This window comes from Labrus bergylta, chromosome 3 (genome assembly GCF_963930695.1).
Source record: "Labrus bergylta chromosome 3, fLabBer1.1, whole genome shotgun sequence".
Classification (NCBI taxonomy): Eukaryota; Metazoa; Chordata; class Actinopteri; order Labriformes; family Labridae; genus Labrus; species Labrus bergylta.
The window spans coordinates 6165506-6175914 of NC_089197.1; the positions used below are offsets into that span (position 1 = coordinate 6165506).

Sequence of the window (10409 nt, forward strand, 5' to 3'; positions counted from 1 at the left end):
ACACCGACATGTTCTAAACAACCTCGTTTAGGCGATGAGTGGCGGGAAGATGTTGATATTCTGAGACAGCGAGATAAAACAGTCGTGAAATCGAGAATCTTTTTTTTTTAAGATTCATTTTTGGGCTTTTTGGGCCTTTAATGGAGAGATGAGAGAGTGAGGAATGACATGCAGGAAAGGAGCCACAGGTGGGATTTGAACCTGGGCCTGTCCAGACTACAGCCTCCATCAAGGTGAACACAGAAAGACTCAGGAAGAGCTTCTTTCCTCAGGCTGTCTGGACTGTTAACTCCACTCTCCTCAGTTAAAAACATAAACAGAACTAAACAAAACAGAACTGTGATTACATGATGCACACACACCACACATTCCAATCTGCACATTGCACTTTGACACCCTGGACGCTTTACACACTGACACTTTACACACTGACACTTTACACTGTTTACATTACTGACACTTTACACTGTTTACATTACTGACGCTTTACACAGTGACACTTTACACTGTTTACATCACTGACACTTTACACTGTTTACATTACTGACACTTTACACTGTTTACATTACTGACACTTTACACTGTTTACATTACTGACACTTTACACAGTGACACTTTACACTGTTCACATTACTGACACTTTGCACTGTTTACATTACTGACACTTTACACTGTTTACATTATTCTATATTTTGTATATTCAAATAATTATTTTTTAAATTTTACATTATATTCTGTTTTACTGTGTATGTGTATTAGTAATTTCAGTGTTATTGCATGGCCTTGCAGAACAGTCTTGAATCCATACATGGGGCGCGCGCACTAACCACTGAGCCACCAGCGCCCCGATTGAGAAATGTTCAAAAGTTAAAACAAACTGTTTGGATGTTTGTTTCCTCTCGTCTTGATCTAAAATGAACTCAGACAAGACAACACGATGAAAGAGTTGAGATGTAGTTAGACTGAAAATTGCAAAAGTTAAATAAAATGTTTGGATGTTTGTCCTCTTTGGGCTTCCGTACAAGGTCCCATTAAACCCTGATGTGTGAGTGAAGCTGTCAGTTGAATGTCTGCACTAAACAATAAAACATCCCTCTCTTGTTTGTGGTGAAGTCACAGTTTTATTGACTTCTTAGTTTCTGCAGCACAGTGCGTTTAATCTGGGGCTGTGCGCGTGCTGTGCGCGTGCTGTGTGGGGATTTAGGAGTTAAAGGAGACCATCTGACGGGTTAATACTCATATCTGCCACATGGTGGGACACACGAGTCTCTGTGTGTGTGTGTGTGTGTGTGAACTGTTTCTGCTGCTTTGTCTCAGTCGAGCAGGAGGTCAGTCAGTCCGCTCTCCCGCACAGCCCCGCACACACGCAGGACCCGCACAGCTCTCCACGCCACTTCTCCGCAGCTCCGCGCCTGAACAAAAACACTCACGTAAGTTTCCCCTCCTTTACCTGCTTGTTGTGAAACTTTTTAACCCTGGATCTGAGTTTTTCTTCTTCTGGTTCGCTGCTGTCTGAACACGAGGCGCGAGGCTGCTTGGTGATCATCGATCGGTTATTCGATGAATCGGTTTGATCGTGATTAAGACATGTGTGAGGGCAGATTGTCGGGTTGTTGCTGAGAGGAGCTGCGTGATGATGATGTGGCGCCTGTGGATGATTTATGTGTTTAACTGGCAGTCAGACTCCAAAGTGTGTGACCGAGAGCGTGAGAGAGAGAGAGAGAGAGAGAGACACACACACACACACACACAGAGAGAGAGAGACATAGACATTGAACACATTGAACATCAACTTCGCATCAAAACTTTTCATATTTCACCTCTCAGAGTCCCCTCTCCTCCTGCTGCGGGTCAAATCCTCCGTTTTCTGCAGGAGGTTTGGTGCAAACTGAAACTGAAGGTCCGGAGCTCTGTGGACTTTGGGCCATAATCTGGATCATAAACCAAACACCAGGTTCACTTATTGTCTCAATCTGTTCTTTAAAGTCACATTTGAAACTTCGTCATGCTCATAAAAGTTTCCAAAGGTGAACCTCCAGGTGAGTTTGATTCCCAGGAGGGTGTGAACAGGTTTCTCTGCTTCTTCTTCAGGCTGGGACTAGTTCAACAACCTCCCCCCCCCCTTTCATTGTTCTGATTGTTTGAGGTCAAACTTTCTCATGTTTATGTCGAAAAAGGGAATCTGAATCTGAATCTGTTTTGAATCTGGACTGCAGTACCTATTTTAAACACTAGGTGGGGTTGGGCACTGGAGGGCCGCCGGTTTCAAGTCCTGGTGTGGACCAACGTCTGGATGTGGGGTCTGGAGTACTGCAGAGGTGTCCTCAAACAGACTCTCTTCCTCAGGTTGGTTTCGCCCGGTCGTCATGACTACGGTCAACTCTGAGGTCGTTTTCATCGGGGTTGGGGGAGAGGAGTAGCAGAGAGGATCACTCCCATGATTCCCCGCCAGCCTCGACGTCATCTTTTGTTATTGTTTACTTTTCCAGAACAATTGAATCCTTTGCACAAACAAAAGCTCAATTTGTACAAACATCTAAGCGGAATGTTCGGAGCCCGCCACGCGTGAGCGAGGACGGCGGTGGTTGTGGGGACGACGCAGTCCGATGATGGTGGTGATGATGATGATGGTGGCTGGGCGTCAGGGAGGTCGTCACCCTGCGACACCTGGACTCTCCGCTCAGTCGTCCTTTAGACTCTCGGGCTGTCAGAGGATCTTTATCTGACGCTTCAGGATGACTCTCAGTCCTGATGTAATCAGCGTGCTGATTGGTTTGTTATCAGATCACATGGAGCGGCGTTGATCTTTGGAGGTTAAAGGGTTTCATTCTGTTTTATTGTAAGGATTGATCGCATCAATCATGGAACAGGTGTGTTGGGTCACGGAGATGTTCTCAGTGTTTAGGAGTTTGCTCTCTTTGAAGAGAGGCGGGAAACACTGGGAGGAGAGAGAGTGGGCGAGGACGGGCAGCAAAGGGACGACGTCAGATTCAAACCCACGGCCGCTGCGATGACGACTAAAGGGGAATGAGGGGGGTAAGAAGTTCCTGAGTAAAGGAGGCCTCCAGTAGACGGAGCTCCCCCAACCTACAGCGAGGTGATCGGGCACTACTACCACCCGACGTCCAGCCTCCACCATCACGCTGTGTCATCGACACAGCTCGACTGCTTTCTTGCTTTTAATTCACACACCATAAAACTCCATAACAGGCGCCCAGCCCAATTTAAGACCCTTCAACGAGCCTGGTGATGATTCAGATTTATACAAAGGAAGGTCGCTCTCCATAAGCTGCTCCTCTCGTTTAGTGTTGAAGAGTTTGAAAATCAAAAATGAGGACGCCACATCAAAGGAGTGATTTCTAAGAATGTGCGACACACATAAATAAATCATAAATCAAGTCTGTCCTGTGTAAATGTGTCTCTGAGTCATGACTGTCTACAATGAGTGAGAAGCTCGAGTCCCGAGATGGGAGGAGGTGTGGCCTAACAGCAGTTTGTTTTGGTTTAATGCTGGAGCTCAAGGGCGCACATTCTTTCTTTTTAAACCATTCCCCCGTTGTGTGCACAGTTAAAAACTCTCTCAGGTGTAAATCTACAGTTTTATAGTCTTTACCGTCTTTGCTGTGCTCGAGTTTACCCGCCTTGTAGTAAGACCGGGTCATCATGTCATAGACTGAAGGGAAAGCCTGGGTGATTAATAGAAGTTTTACGGTAACTCCCGCCCTCTCTTCTGTCTCATCGAACACATCGATTAGATGTTACACCAAAAAGTTCCAAACTGTGGAACCGTTTAGTATCGTAGTGTTGAAAGCTTCACTGATCTCTCACCAGCACGGTGTCCTCTGTGTATCGACGAACTGTTATGACCCTAAACTGCAGCCCGCGGCGATCCGTCTTCAGCGGCTGGCGCTCGCCTGAAACATCAAGAAGATCCATAATCAGTGGTGTGCACAGGGTCGCCCCCCCCTCGTGGCCCCCTTGGCTGGTTAAAACATGATAAACTGCCCTCTTGGGTGGCAAAAACTCACGCTAAAGTGCCCTCCTGGTTGACTTGAAACTTGAGGTCAAAGATTTGAGACTTGATTCATCCCTGCCACCTGCAGCAATGGAGCAGCACTTATGTCCATGCTTCATCATAGTTTGTTTCTTATGAACTGTCAAATAAATATTTTAAATGTGTGTTTTTATCACAGAAAACACACTAAACTCCAGAAGACTATTAGGACCAAGAAATACTATGAAACACTACTGTTGCAATGACTTTTATGTTGGGCCCTTTTTTGATCTATATTGAGCCAGAACTATATCTCACAAGAACCAGTTTGGATTATCTGGTGCTAATATGGTGTCAAAAAGCACTAGAATACAGGAAATGCCATCTACTTAATTGAAACTGACCCCCCTTCATACATCCATGTCTCTGTGTGTTCTCGTGGATGCTGATCCTAACTACAAACTAACTTGAGTAGTCTGTCTAGTTAGTCTGTTTTAAGGCTATATAATGTGCCATTTGTATAACATATAAACACGTCTAAAGTGCCCTCGAAAAGAAGCGGAACTTAGTGCCCTCTCCAGTGGCGAGAACTTTCTGTATGTGCCCTTTTTTCTTTTCTTTTCTTCTTCTTCCCTGCCCTTCAAAAAGTCTTTGCACGCCACTGTCCATAATGATGAGATTAGTACCAGAGCGTGCGCGTTGTTCTCTGCAGGGCCATCGACTGAGCCATGGCCCCGATTTCTCCGTGCCACAGATGGGAATGTGGGTCAGTGTTTGCATGGTGGCATCGGAGCTCTGTCAATATTTCAGCAGCCCCCTAACACCCCCCCCCCCCCCCCCCCCCCCCCCCCCGAGCTCGGGTCTGCTCCTCGAAATGCGAGGCTGTAAATCAGTTTCTTCTCCTGCACAGTGACCTTAATTACCTTTCCATGCAGCAGGAACACAACCTGTGTGCTGTGGAGGCTTTACGTCTCTGTACTCTGTGGAGTCACAGCTGGAGCGCCGCGAGTGCTCAGACAGGAAGTGAGACTGTTTTCACCTGCAGTGGCTCTCACTGGTTCTGCTGCATTTAGAGAAAAGGTCGCCACATGTTCATTACCTCGAGACTTTTTAACACAAACTGTTCTTTGAATGACAGAGAGAGGGGAGGAGACGTCTTCTTTCAGCTTCAGCTCGTTTCACTTTTCAAGTTTTCTGTCAGACTGTAAACGAAGGCCGGTTACGCTGGAAGCCCTGAAAAGATGGCCGTTAATCCCAGCAGGGGCGTGTGGCGTCTGGGTGCAGCATGGGCTCCCCTTGAAATCTGATTGGCCAAGATGCCTCCCTAAAATCTCAAACTATGATCGACTCCTTTGTCAGAGGAAGGACCTGTAGCCTTCAGTTTGGCACATTTCCATCCCTCTGTGCTTTAAATTGTTTCCTTTGAAAAACAATAAATGTTTTTCTGTCTCCTGTTTTGACGTCATGTTGATGGCGTGATGGAATATACGATCAGGAGTCTGTATATTGTGTTTTATTTTGAAATTGACCAAATGCTCTGTGCGTTTCCTCGTCTGACTTCCTGTCCAGGTCGTTCTTTTCTGAGAAGGTTGATGCGTGCTTGCAGCGAGCTCCACTGAAAACAAACTCGCCGCGTATTTGAGACTGGGAGTTATGAAACTTAAACGTTTGTGGTTAATTCTGTAAAAAATTAAAGTAGTTTCTTAAGGCTAACCAAACAGAGACCATCAGGCAACAGTAACTTCCTGTCAGGGATTAGAATCACAGTTGGTGACGTGAAGAGGAGTGAAACGTACTGAAAGATGTCGTGGAGCAGAAGTGATCTGGAGTCTGTCCTCAAAGGGTTAAAGACGTTACACCCAGCAGAGGCTCGCCCCCTCTCCGCCGCGTGTAACCTGTTCACCCTGTTCACTGGAATGACCCTGAAGGAAGATCACGGCGTTAGTCTGAATCACTCCAACTGCTCACGTTACTCGTCCAATCAAAACGTCACGCAGACACCATCCACACCAAGATCACACTCTTTGACCTCCTGATCTTTCCTCTCGCTGATCTGTGGTGAACGCTTAAACTGACGGATGTTTTTTTGAAAACTGTCGCTATGGTTACATACCGAAATGTAGGTGTAAATGTGTCATTTAGACCGTGTGCACGAGTTTGTCTGCAAGAAATGACCCGATATCAGGTGTGTAGGACTTCTGTTGTGGTTGCCATGGTAACAAACTGGTATCATATCAAAGATCTCGAGTCATGGCCACGCTCCTGAAAGAAGAAGTTTCTGTTTGAACCTCACTTGGCAACAATGAGAAAATGAGTGTTTTCTTTGTGATGCGTTCAAGCGTCACGGGAAACAGCAGAACTGTCGAGTTTAAAAACACACAGCTTCTAGTTCCCCCCTCGGGTTCGGCATCGAGCAGCAGAGTCTGACTCTAAACAAGCAGGAGATTAGAGCGACTCTATTGTCTCCCCCACCCCTCCCACTGCTGCAGCGTCGTCATGGAAACCTGCACAGCTTTACTCCTTTCACTGGGAATAGAGACGTCTGGAGGCCTGAACTGGTCTATCCACTGTGCTGGTCAAACGTTGACTAATGACGGGTGGGCGGGGTTCAATGACCTGACAGTGACCTTCTACCCACAATCCTCAGCCTGACACCTGCAGTTAGTGCAGGTATTCACTCCGTGTATTCTCTCTCTCTCTCTCTCTGTCTCTCTCTGTCTCTCTCTGTCTCTCTCTCTCTCTCTCTCTCTGTCTCTCTCACTCTCTCTCTCTCTCTCTCTCTCTCCCTCTCTGTCTCTCTGTCTCTCCCTCTCACTCTCTCTCGCTCTCGCTCTCTCTCTCCCTCTCTCCCTCTCTCTGTCTCTCTCCCTCTCTCTCGCTCTCGCTCTCTGTCTCTCCCTCTCTCTCCCTCTCTGTCTCTCTCCCTCTCTCTCGCTCTCGCTCTCTGTCTCTCCCTCTCTCTCTCTCTCTCTCTCGCTCTCTCTCTCCCTCTCTCTGTCTCTCCCTCTCTCTCCCTCTCTGTCTCTTTCTCCCTCTCTCTCTCTTGCTCTCGCTCTCTCTCTCTCTGTGTCTCTCCCTCGCTCTCTCTCTCTGTCTCTGTCTCTCTCTCCCTCTGTCTCTCTCTCTCTGTCTCTCTCTCTCTCTGTCTCTCTCTGTCTCTCCCTCTCTCTCTCTCTGTCTCTCTCTGTCTCCTCCCTCTCTCACTCTCTCTCCCTCTCTCTCTCTCTCTCTGTCTCTCTCTGTCTCTCTCTGTCTCTCTCTCTCTCTCTGTCTCTCCCTCTCTCTCTCTCTCTCTCTCCCTCTCTTTCCTTCTCTTTCTCTCTCTCTCTCCCCCTCTCTCTCTCTCTGTCTCTCCTCTCTCTCTCTCTCTCTCGCTCTCTCTCCCTCTCTTTCCCTCTCTTTCTCTCTGTCTCTCCTCTCTCCCTCTGTCTCTCTCTCTCTCTGTCTCTCTCTCTCTCTGTCTCTCTCTCTCTCTCTCTGTCTCTCTCTCTCTCTCTCTGTCTCTCTCTCTCTCTCTCTGTCTCTCCCTCTCTTTCCCTCTCTTTCTCTCTCTCTCTCCCCCTCTCTCTCTCTCATAAAAGCCCATAAATAATCCTTTAAAAATAAGAAATATGTGAAACAGTTTTAGTGTGTGTAGTATTTCTGTCTTCCTGCTGCTCTGCGAGGTGTCGGTCTGATCCGTCACCGGGGGTCGGGTGTCTCTGAAACAAAGCGTGACGGTGAGAAAAGCTCGACTTTCAAACGTCCGCTCCTTGTTGTTATTGTTTGGAGGAAACGTGAGGACGGAGCGGAGCTGTGAGTCCAGTTTCACCTTTTGTTGTCAGACAGAAAAAAACAAACCTGAAAGCTGCTTTTGTTCAGTTTGGAGGAGGATTACGAGGAAGAGGAGGAGGAAGAGGAGGAGGAGATGTTTGATTTAGGAGGTGTGGTTGTTGTCACATTAACAGAATTATAAACTAAGGCCCTGTTCTGTTGTCGTCGTCTAAACTGAACATAAGAAATTCCTCTAAAAATGGAGACTTTCAACAACAACTACAACAACAATGGCGGTTTCCAGAGTTCTGCTTAAGCTGCTCACTCTCAGTCGACATTTACTCTTAATGTTGTCTTTGTTGTTTAGGGTCACTCGAGTAACAACCCCACCTCATCGTGCGTCCACACAAATGTTGATGTGTTTGTATGTTTACACCTCGCCGCTCTGTAGATAAGAGGATGTGAGCACCTTTAAGGAAAAGCTAAAGACCCAGCTCTTTATGACCACCTACGACCTTCATGATACTGATGAACATTGAAAGATGGTTTTGATGCTGATTACAAATCTCAAGAACAACTATCAATGTTGGTCACTTCTGTCAGCACCTGTGCTCTGCCTCTAGTCACTTCCTGTCAGCACCTGTGTGTCTGATCAGACTTAAAGTTCTTTGTTTACACTCTGACGTTGTTTCCTCCTCTCTCTCTTACTCTCTGATGTTCGTCTGATACATGATTTTTGTAGAGAGAAAAGCTTCCGTTGACCCTCGAATAGACGTAAAGATCATCAGTCTGTGAGGAACGTGAAGTTAGAAACTCTGAACATGAAGACGAGTGTCAGATAAACACTCGCTCTGTTCGTCTGCGACCTGATCTGAAATTCAAATCACATATTTATAAATAGGCCATGTTTATGAAAACGAGAGCGAGCGAGGAAACAACAGAGTTTGTTGTTTCTGCCACTCTCGTCCTGACCGGCTTGTTTTCTACAGACGAGATGACGGCGCACCGAGCAGATCGAGCGGGACAGGAAGTCACCGAAACAACAATAAAACATCCGGTGTATTTTTAGAATAAAACACTCAATGACCGTCTGTGTGTTTATTAAAGTTTTATACTGTTTGATACCACATGCATGCTATTAGTTTGCGTCTATAATTAACACAGAAACTCTTTTGTCTCGTGACTCCAGCTGACGCGCGGCGCTGCTCAATGCTGCGCTCTGAGAACGCTGTGTGCGTGTGTGTGCGTGTGTGTGCGTGTGTGTGTGTGTGTGTTGACGGACGAGGCCATAACGGAGCGTAGCGTCAACTCAGACGCATCAGGTGGAAGTTTTGGGTGAGCTTCCTCAGTGTGTGTCTCCCTGTTGTCACGGTGATGGAAAAAAACGAACTGCTGCGTCTTTGAATTAATCAAAAAGATGTTTTAAGATGAACAGAAATGTTTCACATTTTTCTCTTTTTTTTTGCAATTAATTTAATATTTTTTGTGTTCTGAGAAATCTTGTGTGTGTGTGCGCGTGTGTGTGTTGTGCACGATAACAAAGAATCACTGTAGATTTAAAACACCTGTTTTTTTATGTCACCTGTTGGAGGTCGGACACTCCTCCACGTCTGAGTCAGCGGCATTTCCTCTGCACTGAGTCAAACAGAAACCTGTGTGTTGTGTGTAGCTGCAGTGTGTGTTGTGCGTGTAGCTGCAGTGTGTGTTGTGTGTGTAGCTGCAGTGTGTGTTGTGTGTGTAGCTGCAGTGTGTGTTGTGCGTGTAGCTGCAGTGTGTGTTGTGCGTGTAGCTGCAGTGTGTGTTGTGCGTGTAGCTGCAGTGTGTGTTGTGTTGTTGTGCCTGGTACAAGCAGACTCTTCAGACGGAGGAGTGGATGGGTGCGTTTGTTTTCTCTTCCTCAAGAGAGACGCTGAGATGTGGAGACTCTTCAGCTTCAGTCTGTGTGTGTGTGTCTGTGTGTGTCTGTGTGTGTGTATGTTTGTGTTTGTGTTTGTGTGTGTGTGTGTGTCTGTGTGTGTGTGTGTGTTTGTGTTTGTGTTTGTGTTTGTGTGTGTGTCTGTGTGTGTGTGTGTGTATTCAAACTTTGATTTCCTGTTTAGAGTAGAGCTTCTGTTAGTCCATCACAAACTCCAGCAGATGTCTAAAAGGATCTAAATGTTTCTAACATCTGTGTGGGTTGCTCGCCAACCTCCTGCTGACATGTGACATCCGTCTCTTGTACCTGCAGTGTTCAGACGTTAAGGTCGTCAAAATCTTCCATACCTCGATGCGACCTCGGATCTCTTGATGATCAACAGCAGTGAAATATACCAACATGGTTCCATGGTTAATGGGTAGTGTAGATTCAGGACGACCTCAGCGTGAAGACAAGCTCCTCTTTGTCAGACTCGGGTGCGTGCGTGCGTGCGTGCGTGCGTGCGTGCGTGCGTGCGTGCGTGCGTGTGTGTATGAAATGTGTGGTCTGCATCAGTGGAACACACGGCGGTCGATATAGTGACCTTTGTTTTAACTCTAAAACTCACCTGCTGCGCTGTCATTGGCTGAGGAAACACACCAGCTTCCCACCAAGAAACGTCCCGAGTCAACCAGAACAAAGCAGAACAGTAAAATCCAGTCAGAGGACAGAGTCTCTGCACAGTCACCACCACAACATGTACGGAGG

The 10409-nt window shown here is 46.7% G+C and overlaps 1 protein-coding gene across 1 annotated transcript in view; it reads left to right on the forward strand.

The window, feature by feature from the left end:
- Positions 1–1269: 1269 nt before the first annotated feature.
- LOC110003490 (CD82 antigen) overlaps positions 1270–10409 on the forward strand; it is a 24245-nt gene continuing 15105 nt past the window's right edge. The window contains exon 1 of the mRNA XM_065952536.1: positions 1270–1430. The gene's annotated coding sequence lies outside the window, so the exon portion shown is untranslated. The remainder of the gene's footprint in view (positions 1431–10409) is intronic.